The sequence below is a fragment of the Macrobrachium nipponense genome, chromosome 19, assembly GCF_015104395.2.
Source record: "Macrobrachium nipponense isolate FS-2020 chromosome 19, ASM1510439v2, whole genome shotgun sequence".
In the NCBI taxonomy this organism is placed as follows: Eukaryota; Metazoa; Arthropoda; class Malacostraca; order Decapoda; family Palaemonidae; genus Macrobrachium; species Macrobrachium nipponense.
The window spans coordinates 55,170,884-55,197,508 of record NC_061088.1 but is presented as its reverse complement, the minus strand read 5'-3'; the positions used below and the strand labels follow the sequence as shown (position 1 = coordinate 55,197,508).

Below are 26,625 nucleotides of genomic sequence, written 5' to 3'. Positions count from 1 at the left end.
CACTGCAGAGGTGGTTCTAGTTCTGTTCACTGCTTCCCAGATTGTTTACTTTAGTGAGATCCAATGCTTTTTCCTTTCTAATCCTTTATTTGAACAGTATCATCATCAAGCTATTTTTTTTTTTTTTTTTTTTTTTTTTTTTTTTTTTTTTTTTTTTTTTTTCCAGCTTTTTTTTTTTTTTTTTTTTTTTTTTTTTTTTTTTTTTTTTTTTTTTTTTTTTTTTTTTTTTTTTTTTTTTTTTTTTTTTTTTTTTTTTTTTTTTTTTTTTTTTATTGCTGTTTTCTTTTGTTTGTAAGTGACAAGAAATGTAAAAGAATGTGATAGCACCTCAGTGCCTTACAAAGAATATGACAACACTTCAGTGCTTGACATAGTATTAGGCTTTTCAGTTTGTCAATATCTGCCAGTAATTATACATTTCTGTATTTCCTGTAACTTTTGCTCTTAAACTAGTGTGCAGCAAGTTCAAGGTTTTATAATAATATAATATATATATATATATATATATATATATATTATATATATATATATATATATATATATATATATATATATATATATGTGTGTGTGTGTATATATGTATACATAAGGGATTTTGACAAAGGAAAAATCTATTTCTGGGGGAAGACCTTTGTTGCCCGGTGAAATGTCCCTATAGCACTCATTTCTAGGTATAAATAACTGCTAAATATACCAGAGAAAAAAGCCATATGGAATGCTGGAGTTACTACCCCCAGTTCGCTCCCCCTCATAGGGTGTCGATATAGCACAAGGGCGAGTGGAAGCCACTACCACAGATACTTTGCCAATTAGAAGTCTCCTCTCAAAATCCCTCTCTAGAGAGGTGCCGTTACAACGTCTAACTTCCGCTCGCTACTACTACCACTGCCAGAAACCCTCATTTCTGAAATACACACCCAAGATTGGGCCAGCTAAAGGGTGGGAAAAAGGAAAAGAGAGGGATGGGTTCACCGGGCAACACAGGTCTTCCCCCACAAATAGATTTTTCCTTTGTCAAAATCCCTTTTCTGGGTTCGACCTGTGTCAGCCGGTGAAATAGTAGCAGAGAATTGGCCATACAAGCTTGGTAAACAAAAGTTTTTATGAAAGGAAAATGAAAATTTTCTTAAAATTATTGTTTTAATAACCAGTGTAAGAATAGCAAATTACAAATGGTAAAAAAGCACCTAATATGACCAAATCCATACTATCCTGGGAAAAAACAACAGGTAATGAACTTAAAAACAAATATAATAATGAACTATGTACATGTACAGGAGTGGGTTGATGAGCAATCCAGTCCGGAACATAAGGCAGAAAGGCAGGGATTACAAGCGAGGCAGGCAGATGAGAGTGAGTACCAAAAGATAATTAATAGCAAAATAATAGAATACAGATACAGTTACATAACCAGGCCGTATCAAGGGAGACAATGTTCCCTGCAGCCACTGCCGAATATTTAAGGGCCTCTAGATTTTTCAGATAGTGGTGTTTAAATACTGTCGGGGATTTCCAGCCTGTATATTTTTTAAGATCCTCGAAGTTCATATTATGAAAATAATTAACTGAGGTAGCCACTGCCCGGATATCATGGACATGAGGGACTGAATCCGGATTGGCTTGTTTAATAAAATAAAGAATTTGTGGTCTGATTGCCTTCAAGGAAATGGTTCCACCTTTCTCTCTAATAAAAAGAGGACCTGAAGACCTTTTAGAAGTTCTGCCCAGATAAGATTTTAATGTAACAATAGGACATAATGATGGGTCCTGTGGGAGTGGGACAATCTTCCATGGAGACCACCTGTTTTGTGGGTCTTCATTCTTTGCTAAGAATTTCCGATCTGGAGAGAGCAGAACTTCTCCTGACGGGAGGAAATCAGTATGATTTGGTTCTCTAGAGAGAGCCGACAGTTCAGATATTCTGGCGCCTGAGGCCAGACTCATTAAAAATAATGTTTTCCTGAGAAGGGTTATATATGAGCATGATTCGTTATTAGTATCTGAAGCCAACCTGAGTAAGTCATTCAAAAACCAGGAGACCGTGTGAGGGCGGTCCACCGGTCTCAGACGAGCACGTGCTCGAGGGATAGACGAGAAGTACGAATCTGTTAAATCAATATTAAAGCCAAACTGAAATATCTTCCTCAAGGCAGATTTAGTTGTAGTAATGGTACTAGCAGCTAGGCCTTTTTCGAACAGTTCTAAAAAATGAAATTGCCAGATTCGTAGTCATCTTCTGGACATCTGATTCTTTTAGAAAGATGGCTAGCTTCCTTACTGCTGAATCATACTGTCTGAGTGTTGATTCTCTTTTGTCTGACTCCATGAACAGGATGTTTAGTGGGTCAATACTAGCATCCTTCTGTGCCGCAAACTTCATGAAGCCCATAAAGCTAGGGCATTCAGAATTCTTGAGGAAGCTGACACAGTCCGAGTTTGTACTATTTGAGTCAGTTTTGGGTTGGGAATCCGTCTGGGACAGAGTTTCAACTCTAGTAGAAGAGGAAACCAATTGCTCTTCGGCCAGTTGGGTGCTACCAATGCTACCTGTCCTCTGAAAGATCTGAGTTTGTGTAGGACTTTCAGCAAGAGGTTTATTGGTGGAAATAGGTAAATCTTCTGCCAACTGTTCCAGTCTATGGACATCGCATCTGTGGCGTGAGCCAGAGGATCCAGATTGGGAGCCACGTAACACGGAAGTTTGTGATTGGACTCCGTGGCGAACAGGTCTACCTGAAAGCCTGGGATTAGTTGGCAAATCCAGTGGAATGAATTTGTGTCCAAGGACCACTCCGACTCCAGCAGAGTTGTTCTGGATAGTGAGTCTGCAATGACATTCTGTACTCCTGCCAGGTGAGTAGCTGACAGGTGCCAATGATGTTTCTTTGCCAACGAAAAGATTGCAATCATCACATGATTTATTTGGCTCGACTTGGAGCCCCCTCTGTTTATGCAATAAACTATCACTGCGCTGTCCGAGACTAGTCTGATATGAATGTTCCTGGTCGGAGCTAGTCGTTTCAAGGTCAGAAAAATGGCCATTGCCTCTAGTACGTTAATGTGGAACTGGCGGAATGTTTTCGACCACGATCCTTGAACCTTCTTGTGCTGGGAGTAGCCCCCATCCGCTCAGAGAGGCGTCCGTGTGGACTATCAGAGACGGCGGGGGAAATTGTAGTGGCACTGATTTGGAAAGACTCCGGACTTCCTTCCATGGGTGGAGTCTTTTCCTTAATATTGGCGGAATTAAGGGAGATTTTGTCTCTGAACTTGTTGTTGGCTCTTTTCTGCCAGACCCGATTGATATCCTTCAGTCTGGCTTTCAACAGAACATCTGTTATTGAAGCAAACTGAAGTGAACCTAAGATTCTCTCTTGGGTACGATGAGAAGCCTGTTTGTTCTTGTGGAATTGTCTCGTAGCTTTTGCTATCTCTCTGCACTTCTTTTGCGGAAGAGATAGTTTGCGTGTGGTTAGGTTCCATTGAATTCCCAGCCATTGAAAGCGAGACGCCGGAGTGAGACGGGACTTTTCCTTGTTGATCTGGAAACCCAGGTAGTCTAGGAATTTTATTACTTTGGCTGTTGCCTTTTGACATTCCTCGTCGCTGGTTGCCGAGACGAGCCAGTCGTCTAGGTAAGCTACTAACATCACCCCCTGAGCTCTTAGTTCCTGTACTACTGTCTCTCCTAGTTTGGTGAATATTCTGGGTGCTATGTTGACCCCGAACGGCATGACTCTGAACGAGTAAGCTTGTTTTCCTAGTTTGAAGCCTAGGTATGGAGAGAAGTTTCTTGCTATCGGCACATGATAGTAAGCGTCTGTAAGATCGATAGAGGTGGTGACAACCCCACGGGGAAGTAAGGTCCGCACCTGCCAGACGGTTAGCATGCGGAACTTGTCGCATTGAATGCATGAGTTGAGACGGGACAAGTCCAGAATCACTCTTCGCTTGTCCGAGTCCTTCTTCGTTACACTGAACAAACGTCCTTGAAATTTCAGGTGACTGCCTTTCTTTATTGCCTTCTTTTGAAGAAGGTCTTTGGCATAGTCTAGAAGGTCTGTCGTTGGAATCTGATGAAAACTGATTGGTGGAGGAGGCCCTTTCTTCCATTTCCACCCCAGACCTTTCGATACAATACTGTGGGCCCACGTACTGAAGGTCCAATGGTCCCGGGAGAGGTACAATCTCCCACCCACCTGCAGAGACCCATTAACTGATAGAGGTCTTACTTCCTCTGCCTCCTCTGAAGCCTCTGCCTCTAGAGCCAGCTCTCTGCCGGAAAGCACCTCTGGCTCTGCTACCCCTTGCGTGTCTATTAAAGCCTCGAAACGCCCCTTGTGTTTCAAAGGAGGCATTGAAAGCTGGCGAAGTCATAAGGGCAGCGGAACTCAAAGGCTGTTGAGTCGGTTGACTCTGCAGCAGAACAAACTGCTGTTGTGGCTGGGCCTTAGATGTTGAAGGCTTGCTGATCTGGGAGACAGGAACTGCCCGTACCACTGCCTGAGACTGAGAGGTCTGGAAAGGCTGATACTTCCTAGCCCTCTTCCTACTTTTGGATTGTGGTCCGGGGGTCTTGAACTTCCTTTTGAAGGGAAGTCTCCAGCGGACATGAAGGTTCTGGTTAGCTCTAGCCGCCTCGCTGAGGACGCTGTTAACCACGTCCTCCAGAAAGAGGTTGGCACCCCAGATCGACGCCTTTATGAGCTTGTTCGGCTCATGCCTGATGGAGGCATTAGCAAAGACATGCTTCCTGCAGGCTCATCTAGCCACTATAAAATCATACAGGTCCGATTGAAAAGCCGGCAGCAGCGATTTCGCCAGGACCCGGAATAGAGGCTCATCTGCAAAGACAGTAGCCGTCAACTCTGCAGTGGTGACTGAGTTAATTGACCTGCTCAGCCTGCATCTTGCTTCGAATTCCGCCGTAATCATGGAGTCCGGAATTCTAGGCAAACGTTCACTGAATTGTGTGGAGGCACACTCCGGGTTGAGTTTGCTCACCATGAACGTTGCCGGAGCGCCAGTCCAACACAACAGATCTCCGGGAAAGAGCAAAGAGGTAGCCTCCGTCTCTTTTGGCTGAGGCATGGGTTTGTCCTCCATTCCGGCTTGCAGTGTCAGTTCTGCAATCTTTGATGTGCAAGGAGTTGGGACGTCCTCCGGCGCTACAAACATGGTATAGCAACCTTTGTGGGGTGTCAACTTGGTGTTGACGCACTCCCATTCCGTAAGGGTGCGGACCCATGCCGACTGAGCCTGATCCCTAGGGTTGATAAATGTCTCTTTCGGGACCTTTTGTACCCTGACCAACGCTTCCTTGGCTAGTCTAGCGTAGCCCGGGAAGGGGAATTGTAGGCCTGGCGGGAAGAACTCAGTCTTCCACGGGTCGGGTTCCGCAACCTTCAATTGTAAGCTTGTCCTCTGAAAGCGGAGCATGTAGAGCCAACCGCCATGGGTTGCTATTTTCGAATGGCGGAAGCTTGGATGCGTCCGGCACCGCAAAGGACTGCGATGAGTTTCCGGACTGGAGAAATCCGGTAACCAATTCCTCTTGGGCTTGTAATCTCTGGGTCAGAGTCATGATGGACTGTCCGGATGTCTCTAGACCCGAGGCGAGTTGAGTGGACATCGATTGAAGTCTCGAGTCCACTACTTCGCTCATCTTCTGCATGAGAAGAGTGGCGAAAGCCTCATGGTCGAAGCCAGACTCTGCTGGTCTGGCTTTAGAAGACTTAGCTCTCGACCCCTTTGGTGGGGAGTAGCTTTGGCCGAGGAAGTAGCTTTGGCCGAGGAAGTCGAAGGCTTGGGAGCCAATGACGACCTGGCGGAGTCTGCCGGGTAAGGCTTGGCTGGTCTACCCGCCTTCGGCAGAGACTTCATCTTCAAGGTTTTCACCTTGGGGATTACCAAGCCCGACCTATTCCAAGGGGTCGTGGACTTCCCAGGGAAGCCCATATTAAGTTAAAAAAACAACAAATAAACATGGCAAGGCTTGGCAGGCAATTCACCATTGTACATTTGCAGCAGTCTTTTCTGGACAAAAACTGAAGAGGCAAAAGTATATATGAAGTACTACAGTATAGAGCAGTACTTAAGGTATGCTAAGGGAACAAAACAAAAGACAAAATAATCAATTATGGTGCCTCAGATAGTAAGGTGTAATTGAACAACAAAATTCATACAAACCAAAAATGCATAGGCACATATAATTAATTATGAGCACAGGTGACAAAAATGTAATTGAGAAGCAGGTATACAAATGGTAAATAATACACAAAATGCACAAAACCAAAAGCCTACCCACCAAGAATAGTGATATTGGCTCGTAAGTACTGATGCAGTAGCAGTGTTAGATAAGAAATGTAATACTTGCAGTAAAACTAAATGAGAGATAAGGGAAAAATAGTCTTATTTCTTCATATACATGTTATATTAAAAGTAAATCTTAAACTAGATTAATGCAATATTTACTTAAGGCTAGAATAAGCTGAACCCAATGGTTCAGAAAATTAGTTAACTAGCTAACCACATGTTACCTAACCAATGTAACAACACCAAGAGTAACCAGAATATAAAAATTTTAAAATATAAAAAAAAACTGAAGAAAAAAACATTAAAGCTATTGCTATCAGAACAAGGACAATAAGAAAAAAGTAAAGCAGAATGAGTACTAACAGTATTGTAATTCTTTTCTGTAATGACCATCCAACTACTGCTAAAAACCTGGCAGTTGGTGAATAAAAATTCTATCCGGCAATGGAGTTCTCACGAATTCCCTTGTCACATGCATGAAGAGTAAGGAAAATTATTTCCATAAACCTGGAAATAATTTCTGATAAAAATAATTGGAAAGCGCTGTAACCTCGGAACGTCATAAGCCGAACCCGTCGTAAGCCGGGGACTACCTGTATTTAGTTTTTTGTCATGAAGTGTATGTGTGTAAATTGTTTTTTTGTCTATTATAAAGCGTATGTATGTGTGTGTGCATTTGTCATTTTGTCTTGCCACCTAAATCACAAAATAAAGAAACAAAGTGAACTGGTTGGTCTCTCCAACAATATATTACAGGCAGTCCCTGGTTATTGGCGATCCGGTTTTATGGCACTCGAGCACCATAAAATTGGCGATTTGTGGCGCCATAACAGGCTGAGTTCTGATTATCAGCGTCATAAGGTGCCTTATGGGGCCATAACTTACATAACAGAGGCACCCTAAGTGCCATAAATCGCAGAGTTTCGGTTAATGGCAGTTTTCGCTTCTTGGCACCCCTCGGGAACGGAACCCCCGCCTATAACCGGGGACTGCCTGTACAACATCCCCTCCATGTCTGTCTATCCTAAAAACTCAAAAACAAAGAAGAGACAATTTGAAAAATGCTGTCCAGACTAAAGTAATACCCTTTTTTTTCAACTCTAAATTTAGACTTCTGACATCCCTTCTGAAGTGCTGACGCCTTTAAGTCATTGAAGCTTCTGGTCCCTGATAGTGTAGTTACTTTAGTACATTTATACTGATGTAGGCAAGTGTAACATGTTTCTGTGGGTAAATATATTTTGGGTACTTTATTCATTGTTTGGAGGATGCATTGTGTTTTATTTTCCAGTGGGTGACAAGATTTGGGTTAGGTATTGTGTGTGTCTCATTCAAGTAGGTGTTTATGAAATACAAAGAAAGTTGTATTTGGATGGAAGAGTTATGTTATATTGTAGATTGGCATGGACAGTAAGAATTATATGATTTCATTTCATAGCATTTCCATATATTTTTAAAAAGTAGTTTACTATTGGTTTCATTTTCAAGTGAAAGTGGCCTTTTCCATGTCAGTTAGAGTAAAAATAAAAGGTTAAATGTAACTCCAGTGATTCATTCATTGAAGTTCATTGTCTAGTTTTGGAAAGTTTGATGAAGAAAGTCTTTGAATATTTTTTCACAAATGGCTACAGAAGTCAAAAGGTGAACTGATACTTTTGTTAGAAACAAGGGTTTTACAATATAAGTTTTAAAAAGTAATTTTCCTTTGTATAGCAATTCTGTCAGTTGAGAGATTTTGGCAAGCTACGAAAACAAGCATAACAACTGTTTGTTTTGTTGCTATTAACAGAGCTTTGTTTTAATGATACAGCATGCATGGTTGTTTGGCACAAATATTTGTGTGCTGTACAAACAATGAGAATACTGGTATTGCAAACACTAAGCATGAAGCCCCATCTGGTGCATTATGGAGGGTTTGAACATACTATATTTTGGTTACTGAAAGCATATCTGATGTTTTGATAAATACGCAGATTTTATTAGCAAATGAGTTTGGTATTAAGTAGATTTGACAATACGAAGTAGCACAGCAAAGATACGCATTTGCAATTTTTATCTCCAGGATGAGGCTTTTTGTTTTCCTGTCAACAGGTTGAGTGTTTGGTATAAACACATAAATCTCTGGGAACAGGACAAAACTGTGATACTGTACAGGTTTAGTGTTTGTGGTGCAAGCACATAAATCTCCGGGAACAGGACAAAACTGTGATACTGCACATAGTGTTTGTGGTGCAAGCACATAAATCTCTTTAAACAGGACATAACCAAGATACTGCACAGTTAACACTTTTCCGATGCTAATTTTATATTTTTTCCTTGATGCATTCATTCTATTTACACTATTCTCAGTGACACTCAAGTGATTTATTTTTGCTGTGTACATGGAAATTATTGTCTGAACTGTTAGTAATGGGGTTTGAAAATTGAATTATATTTCATTCATTTACTGGCAATATATAACTTGATACACCTGTGTGCTTATACAAAAAAGATTAAAACTGATTGACTTCTTTTATGTTGCTTAGCTTCATGTGGTTCAGTATTAACCCAAACTGAGTAATTTATTGGTGAAAGAATCTTGAGTCTTTCTTTAGGTGAGTATCCCCTTCTGAGAGGGAGCTCCCTTCCTAGATAACAAGGAAGCTTAGTTGTAATGATGCTATGTGTGCAGTAATAATGACAATACTCTTCATCTGTCTATTTCACACCTTTTTTAGATAAAAGGGTACCATAGTGTTTTGAACTTTTTATAATCTTAGAATATCTAAGTATCTTTGCAGTTATCACTATTGTTTTGTTAAGACTGTAGTAAGAAGAAAAGCATGGTGTTATGTCATAAAAGCTTAAAATGTCATGTTTTAAATTGACCTTGGCCTGTCTTTAATGATACAATGGTAAAAGCAAGTAGTATATGATTCTGCTTATTTCATGAAATACAAAATAAATCTTTACAGGTATTTCTGCATTCCTTTTGTATTAATATATATTTTTATATAAGTAATAACTTACCAAGTAATTACCTAGCTATATATTCTACCCAAAACACAGCAGCTTTTTAGAATTTAAAATCTCAAAAACATGCTATTGTTTAAGTGTACTAGTTGATAAGTCCCACCCTCCCACTTATGAGTATGGGTAGTTACAACGCTGCTGACGAGCTCAATTCACTTCTGCCACTCGAGTGAATGCCACTTGTGTCCCATGCAGCTTTCTTTCGGATTTGATTGCTGGCTGATTGCTCTTTATCTCATTCGGTGATGTACTCATTAATATTGTTAGCGTGCACGCTATTTTTATTTAGCTAGGTTCTGTTAGAACTGCTTATTTTTTACTTGTTTTGTTTTTGTTTGCTGACTTGTTATGCATTGTCTCCATCTGGTGATGTGATCTTTCAACTTAGATAGGGTTAGCCTAGATTTGGTGAGGATGGATCTATTTGACCCTAGCCTACATTATTTTAGGTTTGAATTACGATCACGATGTTCTCGACAACACGTCTGATAATAGTAGCTCTAGTATTCGTTATTGCAGCGAAGGTTACAAGACTAGGCTAATGAAAGCCTCTTATAATTCCCACACAGTATGTAGTGATTATAGAGGACAGATTTGTTTGATTGACATGAATTGTGACGAATGTAGGAACTGAGATAAGGGAAAGTGGAAAATATTGAAATCACATCTGGATAAGTTAGAGAGAGACAGGGAAAGGAATGCTACTGCTAGGGCAGATGCTAGGAATGTAGTTAACCTAGAGTGTTCTCCTAAATTGGGTGAGGCTGATTTATCTATTATTCCTCAGACTCCAGTGGCACTTTCCCCTATAACCAGCCCTAAGACTATCATCCCCGCTCCTTTACCCAGCATCCATGCTTATGATCCTAATGCCATGTCCAGTCTTGAATCATGCATTGATCAAAAGTTCAATCTTATGGTGACTACTGTGGAGCCATTAGGTGCTTCAGTTAAAGTCCTGATGGACAGTATGGTTAAGAGTGCAAGTGAAAGTGAAAGTGCAGTGTCAGTAGAGGAGATGCCTGCCCATTCCGCTGACGCTCTTAGGCAAAGGTCACTGCCAGGCTTCCATGCACCAGGGAGAAGGCATACTGGATTGGCAGAGTTTGCCCACTTGTAGGCACCCCCTTGGCTGATCCTGTTGACTGCTCCCAAGACATAGTGGACAGCCACTGGAAAGGTGTCTTTAGAAAAGTGCAAGAGCTGTTGTGGAGCAAATAAGCAAGGTAGAAATGGAGTTGGCATAGTACTGTCTAGTGAACTGAAGAACTCGGTAATAGAAGTGCATAGAAAGAATGACCGTATCATCAGATAGGAAGATATGTTATGGAGGAGAGATTCTGAATATTATAAGCGCATATGCACCACAAGTTGGTTGCACAGAAGAAGAGAAGGGAAATTTCTGGAGAGACATGGATGGAATACTGCAAGAACTGGAAGAGCATGAGAGGGTGATAGTTGGGGCAGATTTGAATGGCCATGTCGGAAGTGAAAATGAAGCGATTGGGCGGGTGCATGGGGGCCATGGAATTGGGGGAGAGAAACCCAGAAGGAGAGAGTGTAGTGGACTTTGCTGTGTCATTCGACATGGCAATAGTAAACACATTCTTTAAGAAGAAAATGGAACACTTAATAACATATAGGAGTTGGGGAAGATTCTCCCAGATAGACTACTTCTTGTATAAAAGGATAAATCTGGTGGAGGTCAAGAACTGCAAAGTTATTCCAGGCGACCATGTAGCCCCCCAACAGAGACTGCTATGTATGGATTTGAAGTTGAAAAGGGAAAGAAAAACCAAAGCTAAAGGGATAAGGAAAATTAAATGGTACAAATTAGAGAAGGAAGGGGATAAGAAGAGAGAGAGTTTAAGAGGAGGGTTTTGGAGGATATTGATATAGGGATTGAAGATGTTCAAGAATGGTGGGCACGAAATGCAGCAGTAGTAAGAAGGCATGGAAAGGAGCTGCTAGGAGAGACATCTGGTATCATATGGGAAGAAAAGGAGAGTTAGTGGTGGGATGAAGACATTGAGAAAGTAGTAAAAGATAAGAAGGAGGCAAAGAAAAGATGGGAAGAGTCACAGTCAGTGGAAGACAGAGATAGGTTCAGAGAGAAAAACAAGGTGGTGAAAAAGGTGGTAGCCCAAGCTAAAGCAAAGTCGTATGATGGTGTGTATAATGAGCTGGGGACAAAGGAAGGATTAAAGATAATCGAGCTATCAAAGGCTAGAAATAAGAGCACCAAAGATATTACACATATCAAACAAATAAAGGATCAAGATGGTGTAGTACTTAGAAAGGAGGAAGACATTGTGAAGAGATGGAAAGAATATTTCGAACAGTTGTTAAATGAAGAAAATAATAGACTAATAAGAGAGGATGGGCAAGTGAACATTGGCATGGTAATGAGGTTGTCTAGGCAAGAGGTACTAAATGCACTGAAGAAGATGAAGAATGGGAAGGCAACCGGTCCAGACATGATTCCGGTGGAGGCATGGAAAGCATTAGGATCTTATGATTAAGATCCTTGAACAGGAAAAGATACCAAACGAGTGGCGTGGGAGTATATTGATCCCAATTTTTAAAGGAAAAGGCGATGTCCAAGAGTGTGGTAATTATAGGGGCATTAAATTGATGTCCCACACTTTGAAGATACTGGAAAGCATGATAGATGCTAGACTGAGAGAAGAAGTACAAATAGGCAAAGAGCATGGGATTTATGAAGGGAAGGGGAACAACAGATGGTATATTTTGTCTGAGGCAAATAGTGGAGAAATTCAGGGAAAGACAAAGGGACCTACATATGGTATTCATTGACCTTGAAAAGGCTTATGACCGAGTCACGAGACAAGAGGTATGGAGGAGTCTGAGGGAGAAGATGGTGCCAGAGAAGTATGTGCAATTGATACAAGAGATGTACCGGAATGTATTTACCAGAGTGAGGAGCAGTGTTGGGGAGACAGAAGGTTTTGAGGTGAGAGTAGGATTACACCAGGGGTCGGCTATGAGCCCATTTATCTTTAACATAGTGATGGATGTTATAATAGAGGAAGTAAGGGAGACAGTACCATGGAACATATTGTATGCGGATGATATTGTTCTGTGTGCAGAGAGCAGGGAAGATCTGGAAGTGAAATTGGAAAGATGGAGACAAGTACTGGAGGACAGAGGAATGAGAATAAGTAGATCTAAGACAGAATATATGTGTACCACCACTGAGGGGATGATAGAGAAAGTATTCAGCTTGGTGGAGAGCAAATAAGGAGAGTTCATAAGTTTAAGTATTTGGGATCTTTTGTTAACGCTGGAGGAAGTATGGAAGAAGAAGTAAAACATCGGGTACAGGCATGCTGGAACAACTGGAGAGCGGCCTCTGGAGTTCTGTGTGACAAAAGAGTGCCCCTTAGGTTAAAAGGAAAATTTCACAAGACGGTGGTAAGAACAGCAATGCTGTATGGTAGGGAAACAGCAAGCATGAGAAAAACAGAGCAGAAGAAGATGGATGTGGCAGAAATGAGAATGCTTAGGTGGATGTCTGGGGTGACAAGAGAGGATAGGATCAGAAATGACTACATAAGGGGGTCAACTAAGGTGGTGGAAGTATCAAAGAAAGTGCAGGAGGGGAGGCTGAGATGGTATGGACACCTGTTGAGGAGAGATGAGGACCACACTGGGAGACATACTATGGGGGTGGAGGTGCAAGGAAGAAGAAGAGGGAGACCAAGAAAGAGATGGAAGGACTGTGTTAGAGGAGACTTACATGAGAAGGGAATTGATGAGGCAGAAGCGCAGGATAGAAATAGATGGAAACGGCTCATCCGAAACGGCGACCCCATATAAAAATGGGAACAAGCTGGGAAGAAGAAGAAGAAGAAGAGCTGTTGTCCAGCTCTCCTGGTTCCATCCCGAACAATAGGCACTGAGGATGTTTTTATGAGATGTCTTGTCCTTTAAAGAGACGCATAGTAGTTGCTGACCGCTCTTTTCCACCTCCTTGCAAGCATCTCAGGAAGCCTGAGACTAGTCCACATCTTTCTTGTAGCTTTTGGGTAAGTTTGGAGTGCCTTTCTCCAGAGCACCCAACAGAAGAATACCAGTCTGCATCTCCTGAGCGCCCATCCATGCCTCGAAAGTGCCTATCATTGTCGTGTAGGAGAGTGTCCAAGTGGTCAGGTCTTTTTCCTGTACTATCCTCAGCATGGTGCATGGTGTCACGTCCAGCACCGCCCAAGTGCCTAGTCTTCCCTGGGCACCAGGTATCCAACAAGCACCTGGTGCTTACTGAGTGTCCACCATCACCTGCTGATCCAGGCAACCACTTAGCACCCGCCGCCCACCGAGGGGCCAGAATGACTTAATGTGGTATTACCCGATTCTTTACCGGATCCCATTCACAGTCACCTGGATGTAATTTTGGGCCTGTATCAAAGGGGTCCTGCGGTACCACAGGACCCCACAGATGCACTTCATTTGCCAATTTCTTCAGATGATGAGGTTTTGGATGAGACACCCACTTCTTCACCTTACGACAGTCTCCTCAGATATTTTTTGGCTGCTTTTCCTGTTATTATTTCCTGTGACCCAAGCTTCTCCTTCATTTGCATTCTTCATGAGGAACCAGCCTGTCGAGAGTTTCAGGCCTCCAAAATTTGTTCTGTCCTCATCATCCAGGAAAGCCTTAAGGGAGATCGATTGTTGGCTCTCAGACAAGAGAGCAGGGCAAGGCAACCTTTTGCACCCCTCCTTCATTCCTTTCAAGCAAGAGATATCATTCTTACTCTACTGGAGAAACTCCTTCCTTGGGAGTCACTGCTTCCTCCTGAGGGGATCTTTCATGCTTATTTGACTAGTCTCGAAGGTCGGCCTTCTCCTTGGCCAAAATTATGTTTTCAGCCTCTGAATTGGACCATTTTATTAAGAACATTTTTAGAGTTTTTGAAGTTCTTAGCTTTTCAGACTGGATTGTGGGGGCTCTAGTGAAGAAAGTCGAAGACATTGGTGATCTAGCAGAGCGACTGGCTGGGAGTTCCTTCCTGCGCAGATAAAGCCATTAGAGATGGCTCACTAGAATTAGCTTCGTTGTTCTCCATGGGGGTGTTGAAGAAGAGAGAACTTTGGTTTCTCTTTCACCTCCAAAGGCATCGCTCCTTCAAAGAAGTTTGCACTCCTTCTAGATCGCTCTCATCTGTTCCTACAATCCAAGGACCAAGAGATAGCATCAGATCTTCAAAAGAAATCAACACAAGATCTGCCAGTGCAATCTTCCAAGTGCCCCAAGGATCCAATCTCCTTGTGTTTCAAGATTGTATCCTTTCTGGGCAGTAAAACAAGGTTCCAGTCCAGACCTTGCTCCAATGTACATATGACCTGTCCAGTCAAGAAGGCTCCCTCAAGACTGCCCTCCCATAAATGAAAGCCATGTCCTCCATGTGCCTGTTGGAGCCAGGCCTCTCCACTTTTGGGAGAAATGTAAAACCAGGGGTGCAGAGCAATGGGTCTCTCTAGTTCTAAAAGAGGGCTACTTCATCCCTTTCTGGGCGAATCCTCCCTTAGTGTCAACTCCCATCGTACTGACAGCCTACTCAACAGGCTCAGAGAAATTTTTGGCCCTTTCAGAAATATTGTCTTTTCTTCAGAAGAGAATTGTGGAGATGGTCGAGGACTTCAACTCTCCAGGGTTTTATAACTGCCTTATTGTGGTCCCCAAGTTTTCTGTGGGTTGGAGACCAGTCCTTAACATCAGCACCCTGAATTTCTAAGTTCAGAAAACAGATTTCTCCAGGGAAACAAACCAGTCCTGTCCTCCAACCACCAGGACGACTGGATGGTGACAATCAACATGCAGGATGCATATTTCCATATCCCAATACATCCGGGTTCCAGGAAGTACCTCAGGTTCATATTTCATGGCTGATTTTTTCAATTTTGAGCTCTGTGCTTCAGCCTTTCCACAACTCTATAAGTATTCAACCATGTTTTCGCCCCTCTAGCAAAGAGGCTTCACCTTATGGGCATCAACGTCTCCCTTTACCTAGATGATTGGCTTCTTCTCTCCACTTCAAAGAAAGAGTGCATGGAGGACCTACAGAAGACCCTCTTCATAGCCCAGAAGTTGGGCCTACTTATCAATGTTGAGGGGACTTTTCAGGCTTTTTTTTATCCCTCAAGGAGTTCAGTTGTGCCTCCAGACAGTCCACTGTTTCCTTGTTCTCCTCTCCTGTTTGGCCAATGGTTGGATGGATCTTATAGGAACCCTCTCATCCATCGAAAAGTTTGTCACCTTGGGGAAACTGCACATGAGGGTATTACAGTTCTTCCAGAAAGCAAGTTGGAACAGGAAGATGCACCCAGACTTGTTTGTCTTCCTGATAACTCAGGAAACAAAGGAGCATCTTCAGTGGTGGTTTTCAGAAAAAGACTTTCTGAAGGGAAGTCTCTCCTCCCTCTGAACCCCAGCCTAGTGTTGTACAAGAAAGTTTCTGGGACTTGGACCCGAGAAGAGAAGAATCTACATGTCAATGTGAGGGAATTGAAGGCGATTCATCCGGGCCTTTTATTTTTCGCAAAAGAAACATTCAACAAGACAGTAGCAGTTCATTTGGACAAACACCGCTCTGTCTTTCATAAAGAACCAAGGGGGCACCCACTCCTTCTCCCTATACAAGGCAACGAAGGACTGTCTCTTCTGGTCAGAAGGAAACAAGACCCTACTGACTACAAGGTTCATCCAGGGCAAGCTGAACATCCAGGTGTATGAGCTCAGTTGTCGCAGACAGGTCTTACCCACAGAATGGTCTCTGCATCCACAGGTTTGCACCAACCTGTGGTAACTGTGGGGAAAGTCTTTAATAGATCTCTTCACAATGTTGAAGAACCATCGCCTCCTGCTGTTTTGTTCTCCTGTCCTGAACCCCCTGGCATGGGCAACAGATGACATGCTCCTGGAGTGGACGAACCTAGGCCTGTATGCCTTCCCACTGTTCAACGTGGTCAGGGAAGTCTTAAACAGATTTGTGGCACACCATAATGCTTCAGTGACTCTAGTGGCACTGTTCTGGCCTTGGAAGGAATGGCTCCTGGACCTCCTAAGACTATTACAGTTCTTACTTGGCTTACAGCACCTCCAACTTATGGTGATTCAATCTTACACCGCTTTTTCAGTGCCTTTAATGGTGTTTTACAGCACTGTAATATGATGCAACGGTGCTGTAAGTGCCATAGAACATCAAGTGCTTACAGCGCTGTAACAGAGTTATGGTGCCATGAGTGCTGTTAAAGTGTTGCTAACAGCAAAAAACCAGTTTACGCCGGAAATCGACTTACAGCATGGCACTGGAACAGATCCTTGCCGTAAGTCAATGACACACTGTTTTAGACTTTTCCAGACTCTGGCTGCAAAGGACAAGTCTTCTCAGACAACTACACTTCCAACATTTTCATCAAGGGCCTGTCTGCTCCTGCCCTGCCAGGATTCAGACTCAACAGACTCATCAGAGCAAAGGGATTTTCAAGACTGGCTGTAGAAACTATTGCAAGATGTAGATGACGGTCTTCTTCTAGAGTCTATCAAGCTAAGTGGGCAGTCTTCCAAAGCTGGTGTAAAAGACATAACATCTCTTCTACTGAAACCTCTGCGACACAGCTAGCAGACTTTCTCCTTTTATCCATGAATGGATATTGGGCCATGCTGGGCCCCATTTTTCAACATAGAGGTCTAGATCTGGGATCGAATGAAAACAGCAACTTGATTAAATCCTTCAATACGGCCAATGAAGATAAGTCGAACTCAATCTCCTGGAACTTAGACATAATCCTCAAGTGGCTGTCAAGCTTTTCTTGTAAACCACTTCGTTCAATTTCCATAAGGGATTTGACAAGGAAAATGCTCTTTCTTGTTTCCTTAGCAACAGCCAAGAGAGTCAGTGAGCTGCAGGTCATTGATAAAAGAGTTGGTTTCTCCAAGGGAGATGCAGCCTGCTCTTTCACCTTGGGGTTTCTGGCTAAGAACGAGCATCCATCTAAGCCCTGGCCACGTTCTTTCATCATCAAGAATTTTATGGAAGTTTTTGGACATAGAGAAGAGGAGAAAATGCTTTGCCCTGTCAGGACACTGAGGTACAGTGGTACCTCGAGATACGAAAGGCTCAACTTACGAAAAACTCGAGATACGAAAGCTGACATGAAAAATTTTACTGCTTTACATACGAAAAGTTTTCAAGATACGGAAGGTTTCTGAAAGTCCGGGATTCGCCCGATAACAATTTTGAAACTCGCGCCGCCATCTTAGTTCTAGTAGACTCGCCACCATCCTCCTGCTCTCCCATTGGTTCCTGATGCTAGCCAAGCCATGAGATCTTTCTCTCCTATTGGACAGCATCCCTCCCATCATGCATCTTACGTGGTGGCGTGCCTTCGCTCGGTCACTTCGCACCCAAAGCTTTATCATACACATGCGGCATTCGTTCGGTCCAACGATTTTGTTTAGTATTGTAAATTCATTAGTGATTTCGTTGTGCTACTTTATCATGTTGTGAGAACCTAATTAGTATACGTACTACATACGTAACTTAATTACGTACAGTACATATAGTCATGGGTCCCAAGAAAGTTGCTGAAGTTCACAGAAAGAAGAGAATGCTTTCTATGGAGACAAAGATGGAGATAATAAAAAAGTATGAAGCTGGCTTGCGGTTGAGTGTGATCGCTAAGGAATACGGCCGAAATCCATCGACAATAGGCACCATCCTTAAGCAGAAGGAAGCCATCAAAGCAGCTACACCTTCCAAGGGCGTGACTATTTTGTCTAACAAGAGGAGCCATGTGCATAATGAAATGGAAAGGCTGCTTCTTGTATGGATCGAGGACAAAGAAATCGATGGCGATACGATAACCAAGACGGCAATCTGCCAGAAGGCCAGCGCTATTTTCGGCGATTTGATTGCCCAAGCCAAAGACGACGGCGGAGAGGGGACATCAACAGCAACCCCAGAGTTCAAGGCCTCTCATGGGTGGTTTGAAAAATTCCGTAAACGGACTGCCATCCATTCGGTGGTGAAGAAATTGAAATTACGTAAAGTATAAAAAAGTAAAAAGAAATGTAAAAATAAAAAAAAGACAAAATAAATTTTTAAAAGTTTTTTGTAAAGTTAACCCTTAAACGCCGAAAGGACGTATTAAACGTCGAGTCAAAATGTCTCCCGTATGCCGAATGGATGTACCATACGTCGACTCAAAAAAAGTTTTTTAAAAATTCGTGGAAAAATACTTATAGGCCTACCAGCCAAAAACTTTTGAATCACACGCCTTGGGGGATGCTGGGAGTTCACGGATCGAGGTGTTTTGTTTACAATCGTTACGCAGGCGCGCAAGCGCGAATTTCTTTCTTGCCGCACTAAAAAGTATCTGTGACACATCTCGGAAATTATTTTGTCACTTTGACATAATTTTTGTACCATTTTAAATTAGCCGTTGCATGGAGTATTATATATAAAAATGTGCGCATTTTTATGTAGAATACAACAAAAAAATACTCATGATTGTAGCTTTTATCAGTTTTGAGATATTTTTATATAAATAACGATAAGTGCCAAAATTTCAACCTTCGGTCAACTTTGACTCTACTGAAATGGTAAAAAAACGCAATTGTAAGCTAAAACTCTTATATTTTAGTAATATTCAATCATTTACCTTAATTTTGCAACTAATTGAAAGTCTCTAGCACAATATTTTGATTTATGGTGAATTTATGAAAAAATTTTCCTTACGTCCGCGCGGTAACTCTTCCGAAAAAAATCATACATGCGATTGTGGTAATGTTTGCACCATTTTAAAATTAGCCGTTACATAAAGTTTTATATATGGAAATGTGCGCAATTTCATGCACAATACAACTAAAAACAACCCATGGTTGTAGCTTTTATCAATTTTGAAATATTTTCATATAAAAAATGATGTGACAAATTTTCAACCTTCAGTCAACTTTGACTCTATTGAAATGGTCGAAAAACGCAATTGTAAGCTGAAACGCTTATATTCTAGTAATATTCAAGCATTTACCTTAATTTTGCAACAAATTGGAAGTGTCTAGCACAATATTTCGATCTATGGTGAATTTATGAAAAAAAAAACATTTTCTTTACGTCCGCGCGGTAACTCTTCCGAAAAAATCATAGGTGCGATTGTGGTAATGTTTGCACCATTTTAAATTAGCCGTTACATAAAGTTTTATATATGAAAATGTGCGCGATTTCATGTAGAATACAACAAAAAATAATTGAAGGTTGTAGCTTTTCTCATTTTTGAAATATTTGCATATAAATCACGATAAATAGAAAAAAAACCACGTTCGGTCAAATTTGACTCTACCGAAATGGTAAAAAAACGCAATTGTAAGCTAAAACTCTTACAGTCTAGTAATATTCAGTCATTTATCTTCATCTTGAAACAAATTCGAAGTCTCTAGCACAATATTTAGATTTATGGTGAATTTAAAAAAAAAAACTTTCCTTCCCTCCGCGCGTGGATTTTCCGCCACAAATCTCCGAAATGCGTACGTCCCATTCTCGGAATATTTGCTCCGTTTCATATTAGGCATTTCTTAGAGTTTTATATATGAAAATGTGCGCAATTTCATGTAGAATAAAACGAAAAATATTTTAAGGTTGTAGCTTTTCTTATTTCCGAAATAATTGCATATAAATAATATATATATATATATAAAAAAATTGACATTTGGTCAACTTTAACTCGTCAGATATGGTCAAAAACTGCATTTGTAAGCTAATACTCTTACAGTATAGTAATATTCAATCATGTGTCTTCATTTTGAAAGAAATTGGAAGTCTCTAGGACAATATTTAGATTTATGGTGAATTTTTGAAAAAAATATTTGTTTACGTCCGCGCGTTACGAATTCATGCATTATTTTGTGATAATATTTTCTCTGTGTTGCTTTTATCGTTTTACAATGTGTTATATACCAAAATGATCGCAATTTAGTGTACATTACAACGAAAAAAAAGTAACTTGTTACCTTTAACCGTTTTGCGCACAGCGCGATTTGAATAAAATTATATATGAAATTTTGTTTTTGCACTATCATATATCGCATTATTTATATATGATAATGATAATTTTTTTCATTTTTGATGGTTGCATACTAAACTTCAGCCAATAACAAAAAAAAAAGGAGCCAAAAATGAACTCTCAATCTTGAAAACTAAGCGCACTGTGATTTTTTGAAAAAAATATTTTTTCCGCTTCCGCGCTCACTCTGAAACACCTCTGGCACACGGGAGACATTTTTTTTTTTTTACCGCTTCGGCGTTTAAGGGTTAAGTGTTACAGTTTTGTTAATGTGTTTTGTAAAGTTTAGTTTGTTTTTCTGACATTTTTTTATGTGTTTCGTAAAGTTAAGTGTACGTATCTGCCGTTTGTCCTCCTCCTCCTCTGCCACCACTTTCGCAGATAGCCTCACTCGAAAGGTAAGCTTCCACATTTTACGTTACAGTAATAATATTTCTTGTACACTAATGTACACTTTATTTACAGGTTTTGCATTTTTATTATTAAATTACGTATAGAATGGTCCAAATTGTTGTAGTATTTCATTGTTTATAGGTCAATTTAGCTTTATTATGAAATTTACTGTGGTGTTTTTGGAGGGCTTGGAACGGATTAGCCATTTTACATGTAAAATGTGGTCCAAGATACGAAAACCTCATGATACGAAAGGCGCCTCGGAATGGATTAATTTCGTATCTCGAGGTACTACTGTACCCTTTAGCACCACTCTGATGCCCATTGGCTTCAGAGTGCCCATTGGCATCTGAGCGCCCATTGGCACTGGAGAGCCCATTGGCGCCAAAGCACTCAGTAGTCTGCAAGCAACCGGAGGTCTGGGAGCAAACAGTAGCAACTAAGCTCCCATAAATTAGTGAGCGCCTAGTAGTCGAGCGTACTGCTTCTCCTGAGCAGCCAAATGCTCATTGAGTGTCCATTGAAGCTCAGGCTCCTGTTGATGCCAGCACTTAATTCATCTGCTTCTTCAAGTGCTACTTCAACAGCATTTGACCTAGCTTTGGTTCTCATGCAACGGTGTTTGGATGTCCTTTTAGGTTTTTCTCAACCTTGTCTCTAACACAGTAGAAGCTACAGGCAGTCCCCGGTTATCAGCGGACTCGGTTAATGGCGTTCCAGTTTTATGACGCTTGTCTATCACCATAAAATCACCAATTTATGGTGCCATAAGGTGCCGAGTTCCGGATATCGGCACTTAATAGAGTTATGCTGCCATAACATAACTGACAGAGGTGCCATTAACCGGTTATCAGTGCCATAATGGCATAAATCACCAAATTTTGGTGAATGGGAGTTTTCGCTTATCAGCACCCTGCCAAGAACAGAACCTCCACCAATAAGCAGGGACTGCTTGTACTTTGTCACCAGTTTGTTTCAGCAGAAGAAGAGAGTCAAATCTGAATGAGGCTTTGCCTCCAACTGTTTGTGCTTCCCTTCTTCGTTTCCTTTCGAAGAACTTTCCAGGCTTCCAAATGAGTAGTTTATCCTTAGATACAGTTAAACTACCTAATATTGTGCTATCTGCTTCAGCAAGGATGACCCTGAGCAAAATAGACTGCTGGTTAGCAGACAAAAGAGAGCAAGGGAAGGCTGCCTTCTGTTTCTCTCCATCCTTATTGAGAAGACCCTCATATTACGCCACTGTAGAAGCCCCCCTCTCTAGCTGTATTTTCCTTGTTCCAAGGAAACTTTTCAGGTCTTATGAGCCTCCATGCAGGTCTGTTTTCTCGACTGCAAAAGTTATGTTTTTCATCAGCCGAGTTGGATCACTTCCTAAGAAATCTCTTCAAGGTGTTGAAAGTGATCAGCTTTTTGGATTGTGCAGTAGGCACTTTGGCAAAGAAGATCCAAGATCATCTGTCTATCTTTGCTGATCTTTCTGTGAATTTCTCTGCTCTTCTTTCATGTATTGACAGAGCAGTTATGGTGGGTCCCTGGAATTGGCATCCACCTTTGCTATGGGGATATTTAAGAAACATGAACTTTGGTGTTCCTTTATCTTTAAGGGGGTAGCTTCAGCACAGAAGTCGGCACTTTTGTTTTTCCCCATTCGTTCATGATTTCCTGTTTCCATTAGCAGTGGTAAGTGGTATTGCTTCTGATTTGCAAAGGAAGCCAACTCGGGACTCATTGGTGTCATCTTCGAAACGTTGTAGGAAGGTTTCAACTCTCGAGTGCTAAACCCTTTTCTGAGTGCTAAAGTCTCTTCCCTGTACAACGGTTGCCCTTTTGAGGGGCAGAGGAGTCAAAATTCAGACTAAGAGCGAACGTCCGATTCCCCTCCAAGACTTTCAAGAAGAAGACATTCAAACCTCCTCCCAAAAAGTGAAGGTGTTTTCCCCTTGCAGCAGGAGCCAGCATCCAAATGAGAAAGGGATCAGGTTTCATGGAACCCGCATGTATGTCCTTGTTGCTTGCTTGCTTCGCCTGATTTCTCTTCTTGATCCTCTTACTCGGAAGACACCTTTACGAGTATCCTCTGGGTTTGACTAGGACATACTAGTGAGATCCAGCCTCTTCTATAGCCTTACTTCTATTCTGCTAAAAGTCTGGCTCCCAGAGTGAGGCCTTAACAGCACCTTGAACTTCTAGCTTGCCTGATGCCCAGTTTGCCGGGTGACAGCTACAATTTGGGGTAATCTACTGTCTAGACACCAGCTATAGAGCCATGAGCCTTGAGCCCGTTTGGCCTTCAGCTCACTTAATGCCCTATTCATTTGGTGGCGGTTACAGCCTTGCGCCATCTCTTGCACCGAGCTCATAGCTCAACTGGTGTACAGCTCCTCTGGTACCATCTACAGATTGACACCAGATCATTCTCCAAGTGTTCAAATGTAGGAGAATAGGGAGGTCCCTGTCCATTTGGAGTTTTCATATGCTAGCGGTATGGCAAGACCCATTTCATCCACTTATGGCCTTTTACCTTGAGGCACACTCAGAATCAGGAGAGCAGTTTGCCTTCATATAAGTAAAGCTAAGGAAGTCACAAACCTCTTCTCCTTCAGCTTACATATCTTACGCCTTGTATGTCCATTCTTCCTTCGAACTACTGGGAATGTAATCATTCTTCATTTAAAAACAATTTCATGGAAATTAAAAGTGTGTTCAGACCATATCTAGTGACTGGCATGGTATAGAAGAAGGAAGTATTCGATTTCTTCCTATTACCACTTCACCTTGTAATAAGGTGTCGAGTCTTGCAGTGCCAGAGGGTGCAGTGGACCTGAAGCACCCACCACTCTTAGTGGATGGGCAGAGCCAGGGGGTGCAATGCACCTGAAGTGCTCACCACTCAGTGGATGGGTTGAATGTGATCGTGCTTCATTTCTCAATAATTTCATGGAAGTTAAAAGTGTGTTCAGACCATATCTAATGACTGGCATGGTATACAAGAAGGAAGTAAATGATTTCTTCTTATTATCTCTTCATCTTGTAATAAGGTGTCTAGTCTTGCAGAGCGAGGGTTTGCAATGCACTTGAAGCACCCACCACTCTCAGTGAATGGGTTGTGGATTTATCTTAGCGGAGGTGACATTATTGTATGGTTGTTTTATTTTTGTGCTTTGCCCAGGGCAAGAGCGGGCACTTATCATGGTTTGCTAACCTTCAGAGTACTTCCTTTGCTTCAAAGTTCCCACTAAGTAGGAGGTGATCCCTGGCTATACCACCATGCCACTAGAGGTTAGATGAGCACCAACCAGAGGCAGTATCCCAGTAGTTCCTGTAACTGATGAGGAAATGACAAGTATTGTATTCAGTGCTAACAGCATTTCTATTTCAAGAAATTTTGCCAGTCTTTGTAGAATCTTTTCCTCAGACTCAAATTTCATTTCTATTTCAATTTATTGCATATTTTGAAGTAGTATATGTCCATGTCTCCCACCTCCTTCAGTGTGGGAATCAGCTATGTGATTACTGGGTAAGTTACATAATAAAAAATTACATTTTTATAGTAAAGCAGTTTTAATTATACTACCCAGTAATTACATGATCAGAATCCTCCCTCCTCCCCTCTGATGGACATAAGTCATGAACAAACTGAGCTTGCTGCTCACAGTCATTCCTATTCTCCCGCTAGTAGGTGGGACTGGTCTCCTACACAGTATAGTGTGAAGTGTTATCCGCGAAATTTTGAATTCAAGCAGCCGTATAGGCGGAATATATATAGCTATGTAATTACTGGGTAGGTGTTCAATATCATGAATAACAATAAAAAAAAAACAGATTGTGACATATGACTTGGCCTTTCAATATGAATAGTCCCATTCTGCAAATAATAGGATGAACTTTGTCTTTTGTAGGAAGGTTTCAACTTCCTATAGGTATAGTAGACTCATTAAATAACACTGAGGAATTTAACACTCCATATGTAACTATACTCTGTCAAAACTGCTTACAGTATGATATCAGCATTTAGAAACTATGTGCTAGTTAGGGAAGTTAGGATGAATTTCTAGGGGAAAATGAGACACAGGTATTCTTTTGTAAATATGATGAAGCATTTGAAGCAAAGAGTCGGGTAGATCATGTAAGGGGTTGTAACTCGAAAATTAAAGGCTCTCTTCATGGTAGAAAACCAAAATGACTTTAGGTGTAGTATCCATCCTCCGACTCTTGTTCAACAAGTGATGGAAAGTTCCCTTTCCTGATCACCAAAGCCTTATTTTTTGGGAAAAAGAATTATAATTTTAAATTCATTAAATACTAAAGAAAGCTGAAACCATTCATTCAAAATCTAAAACTCAAGTCTTACTGAGTCTTATGATAGTAAATGAAGAGGTGGTTATGACAAATAGAATCCCATTGGAAATTTCATTATGCGAGAGGAGTCTTATTTAATAAGGATAACATTGACTTCACTGAATAGGAAATTTAGAAAGTGAAAGTATTTGGAAAATAAAGAAGGTATCAGACTCTACAGTGAGCAGACGTAGTCTTTGAATACCCTTTAATTTGCATATAGAGCATGTGAGAATGTGTACTAGTCCATAGATGCTATTTGTAAATCAAACTCTGGGCATATCAGTGTGGACTGTTTTAAAAAGTGTCTTAGCAAGGCAGAAAATTTACCAAAGCGATGAAATCCTGTGACATAATTGGAATATGTTTTGGTTTGGAAATCAGCTGAGTACGATTGCGAGGTAAGTTTGTTTTGCTGTGTTGAACTCAAATCAGAGGGACTTTCTTGCTTCTAGTTAGAGCAAATGAATCTCTAGATATTCTATTTATATGGAACATGGTTATTTTACGTTATACGAAGTGTTTTCCAAGTCGAAATATCACTTAAAAACGTATTGTTTGTTAATTAAGTTTAGTTATTTTTTTTGTTAGTAGATGGCGCAGAGGGCATGTTTATGGCATAAAGAGAAATCAATAGATTCCATTCATATTTTCACTTAATCTCATCAGAATACTACGTGCTTTACGTATTTATTTTTTATTGGAGTGAAAACAGTAAAGTGTGTTCTTTCATGCCCAATAGTTTAGATTAAAATACGTTTCTCTCAAATTTTGTTTACAGTCGAGTTTGATGGTACTATACTGAAGTTTGTGAGAATTTCATCCACGTTGCCGATGCATGATAATAGTCGTTAGTGGATCAACATTCTTTCCTCAACTTCAGCTAAAACTTGCAGATTAAATTTAGCAGTATGCCCTTACTGATCTTTTCTCCATAGCAAGTAAGGATATAGTAATGTAAAAATATATTAGCCCCTATTCACGTTAACGTCATTTGTAACATAACTACGGTAATTTTTTACTATCGTATGATGGTTGAAATGCAAGCAAAAAGGCTGTTGTTATTGGATTCAGTTGTAGCAAATCTGCTGTTTCAGACTGTATGCGTTTTCAAAACGAGGATATTACTAACGATACTTTTGGCATTCTTTTACTGTTTTAAACTTAACTAGAAGATGGGATAGATATAGAGTTGGAGGAAAAGGGATTAGCCTAACTAAAAAATGAAATAGATAAAGAGGAGGAAAAGAGGTTAGCCTATTGTTATTTGGTCTCGTAAATTTAATGCATGATACAGTAGTACCTCGAGATACGAAATTAATCCGTTCCGAGGCGCCTTTCGTATCATGAGGTTTTCGTATCTTGGACCACATTTTACATGTAAAATGGCTAATCCGTTCCAAGCCCTCCAAAAACACCCCAGTAAATTTCATAATAAAGCTAAATTGACCTATAAACAATGAAATACTACAACAATTT

General features: G+C 41.0%; 1 protein-coding gene across 3 annotated transcripts in view; it reads left to right on the top strand.

Annotated features, from left to right (window-relative positions):
- LOC135217072 (TRAF3-interacting protein 1-like) overlaps positions 1-26,625 on the top strand; it is a 343,407-nt gene that overhangs the window by 200,219 nt on the left and 116,563 nt on the right. The window lies entirely within an intron of this gene.